This window comes from Aplysia californica, unplaced genomic scaffold, assembly GCF_000002075.1.
Source record: "Aplysia californica isolate F4 #8 unplaced genomic scaffold, AplCal3.0 scaffold00302, whole genome shotgun sequence".
Lineage (NCBI taxonomy): Eukaryota > Metazoa > Mollusca > Gastropoda > Aplysiida > Aplysiidae > Aplysia > Aplysia californica.
Window position 1 is genome coordinate 515,881 of NW_004797572.1, and position 4,022 is coordinate 519,902.

At 38.8% G+C, this 4,022-nt stretch overlaps 1 protein-coding gene across 1 annotated transcript in view; it reads left to right on the forward strand.

Moving 5' to 3' along the window:
• Positions 1-1,107: 1,107 nt before the first annotated feature.
• The window catches only part of LOC101847200, a gene marked incomplete at its 5' end in the record, with an annotated part of 65,237 nt that continues 62,322 nt past the window's right edge, over positions 1,108-4,022 (forward strand). The window contains 1 exon segment of the mRNA XM_005101877.3: positions 1,108-1,209.

The window sequence follows — 4,022 nt, forward strand, 5'->3', positions numbered from 1 at the left end:
AAAGTCGGCCTCAGCCGCCACAAGGGCAAAATTCCAATGTTCTTACCAACTGAAAATGTTTAATGTGTCCTGCGCGCTTATTTGAACTTATGCAGTTGCGAGTGCCGTAAAACACTTGAAAAAAAAAGAAGAAATACTCAGAAAGATACCGTTGATGGTCGACTCTTGCCGTGTATGTAGGTGGTTTTCTACTTCTTTCCTTCCAAACATCCATTGTCCTTATCTGTCCCATTTTTGTGTTAATTACTCTCTTGTAACACCTCTAATCGTCGGTACTTAAATGACCTATTTCGTGCTTCAAGTGCTGTAAAACTGTATTACTTTTTAAAATATAAAGTCATGATTAGGAAAACCAATGTGATTATGCAAATTTACGTTTCTGATTTGTGATTTGGTGGTTCAATATAATATGTAGCAACACTGTCTTTTACTCTGCTGCTGCTGGTGGGCCATGTGTCCACTACTTTCTCAAAGAGTAACAGAAATCCGCTTTTAAGTACACATACCATGCCAAGATTTCTTCTATAATGTCTTTCGCACTTTCTTTCTCCTGGTTGGCGGGTGCTCTGGTATGATTTGCTCCTTCTTTCCTATTAAAACATCTCTATCGTTTTTATCTCCCCTCCTTCTTTTTTGTATTTGTTACTCTCTTATAACACCTCTGTTCTTCGGCACTTATACGACCTTATGCCGTTGCGAGCGCCGTAAAACCTCTACTAAAAAAATAAATTTAAAAAACTGTAATGTTTTTTTATATATAAAGTAGTGATTAGGAAAACCAATGCGATGAATTCTGCAAGATTTCTTCTATAATGTGTGGCGCATTTTCGTTCTCCTGGTTGGCGGGTGCTCTGGTGTTGTTTGCTCCTTCTTTCCTATCAAACATTTATCGTCTTTATCTCCCCTCCTTCTTTTTTTTGTGTTTGTTACTCTCTTGTAACTTCTTCTGCACTTATATGACCTTCTTGTGTTGCAAGCGCCTGTAAAACCTCTATTTAAAAAAAACTGTATTGTTTTTTTTTACATAAAGTAGTGATTAGGAAAACCAATGCGATGAATTCTGCAAGATTTCTTCTATAATGTCTTTCGCGTTTTCTTTCTCCTCAGGTGTGTCTATGTCACAGACTCTTTCCTTCCCTGTAAGACTGTCGGCAAACAGCAAAAAGTAGCCTGCTTAGTAACTTCTCGGCGACATCACGGACTCTAAAGGTGAGCTAAGAACACATTAAATATAATTGCGAATGCCTCCTAGGAAACTGAGAATGTCTGGGAATGTTAAAGACTGTTGGGGTGATAGTTCGTTGTAAAGCTTAAAGGGCATACACTGGACAGCAAGTACATGCACTCCATTATTGCTGTGTATTCTTCTTCTTCTTCTTCTTCTACTTTTTCTTCTTCTTTTTTTTCTTCTTCTTCTTCTTCTTTTTCTTCTTCTTCTTCTTCTTCTTCTTCTTCTTCTTCTTATTATTATTATTATTATTATTATTATTATTATTATTATTATTATTATTATTATTATTATTATTATTTGTCTAACTCATTGTTTGAAGTACCGAGTAATCGCCCTGTGTTCGTCACCGGTTTCAGTTTGTATAGTCCAAATAGAGCTTATTAATGACGAGTAACTCACACACATACACACGTACATTCTCACACATACACCAATACATACACATGCACACACATACACATACTCACATACACACACATACGCATACATACACACACACACAATCATACACATACCCATACATACACACACGCGCACACACACGAGTGCCCTCGCGCACACACATGCAGTGGCTTTCCAAAGACGCACCTTTGTTGGAGATTTATCGGAGAAGTATTTCAAAACCGGAGATCCTACCTCTTCAATAACCTCACGGCGTTAATAAAAGTTAAACGGTAAATTATTTGTTAATGCATTGCGCACTCATAGTTTAGTATCATGCTGTATCTCTTTGCGTATGATCATAGTTTGGATCCCAAACAGAAAGTTGTCGATCCCTTGTCGATCTGGACTAGTATTATAATATGGTCGCTTTTAAGGACAAGTGGGCTCTCCCGAAAAAATGCTGTTTTGAGAAAATCGAAGGTAAAGTTTTTGCCCCTTGTTCAGTTTCATTAAAAGACAAGGAGAGTTTTCTCTATAACCAAACAAATATACATACCAATGAAACCAAATTTTCCTATAGGTTGGGCAATGCCCTTTTTGTGTAGGTCAGGATTTCTGGAAACCCCCGAAATCTGGGTTAGCCCGCTTGTCCTTAAAAGCGACCATAAAATATGTACTTAGAAGTTTTAACTCTTGAGTGATGTAAAAACACATGACCGATCAGTAGCAGTTGAGTAAAAGCAATGTTGCGACACATCGTCGCCTCACAACTATTTAGTATAAAGTGCAATCTGTACTTAAGTTGTCTTTAGGCCATTCTCAAATGTTCTTATGCACTGTAGAATTGTAAATGGGCTGATTTATCAGTGCCATGCGTGGGTGGTTGGCGGGTGCTCTGATGCGGTTTGCTCCTTCTTTCCTATAGACGAATCTATCGTATATATCTCCCCTCCTTCTTTTTTGTGTTTGTTACTCTCTTGTAACACCTCTAACCTTCGGCACATATATGACCTTATTTTGTTGAAAGTGCCGTAAAACTCTTACTAAAACAATGCCATGCTCATACTGAGCCGGAAGAACACAAGGAGAACTACTTCTTTTTCTTTCCTCATCCTAACTATCCTAATTTTTCCTCTACTTCTTTTGTGTGTTTGTCACTCTCTTGTGAACTGCTATTTCCGGGGTGCCTTGATAGTCGAAGCAGACTTTGTGCTGTTGAAGCTAGAGAGGTGAGCAGAGTAAGCCGGATTCCCTGTTTGGACTTCTCTGTTGACATATATCCCTTGGCGCTCATATGACCTTATGCAGTTGAGAGTGCCGAATAAACTTACTAAAACTAACTGTACTTAAGTATTCTTTGGACATAACTGCTCTGAGCCAACGACATATCGAACCACTATACACAAACCAGAAACGCAAATTTGCATATTTCATAATGCGCTTGTTGTTGCCTGCCTTTTAAAGTGTTCGGTAAAGAAAACAGAACTGGGAAATCCTAATTATGAACAAAGTTAATGTGCTTCTTTTTAAAAAAAATATATAGTGCCCATCTCCCCTCCCATATCCAAAAAAATACAGTGAGTTTTGATCGGTATCGAATGACCTGAACGCTTGTCCTCCATATGTTAGAGAAACAGTGGCGTAGCGTTGAAGAGGACAATAATATAACCCGTTTTAGTACTCTTGCTTGGCGAATGAAACAGTACTAAACAGTCCTTACACAACATATTATTATCATTATCAAGCATCTTACTCGGGCCAAGCAGCTTTTACCAGAGTCGGGCCCAATCTCCGATCTATTTATTGACAGCGCCACTCCCCGATTTTAGTGTCCATAGATCAAAGATTTTGAATGGCACAGTGCTTGGGGGCCAATCTTGATAGTACGGACACCTTTAGATCAATGGATTCGGTGACCCCAAGTTGAACTGTTTGATTGGTGGGGCATTGACGTTGTCGACGTCGTAGACCCATTTACTTGAGGGGGGCGGGTCTTCTCAGGCCTACGTTAACCCCATCCGTACGTCGTGTTTTACTATCGTATCCATACGACGTGGGGAACTCTGTGCCACCACTTTCCAAAGAGAAAATTTACTCTTTAATCCGATACGAACACTTCTAGTACGAGGATCTCTTTGACACTTTCAGTATTTCTCAAAAACTCATTTTGACAGACTGCTATACAAAGCGCACAGATCGGATTAATGAGTAAATTTCCTCTTTGGAAAGTGGAGGCATAGAGTTTCTTACGTCGTATGGATACAATAGTAAAACACGACGTAAGGACAGTTGAACAAGTCTAAGAGAAGGCGTTTGTGAAATTGAGACGAAACGTGTTTGTTTTTTTCTGTCTTGTTTTGTTTTGGTTTTTTTGTTTTGTTTGTTTGTTTGTTTGTTTGTTTGATTG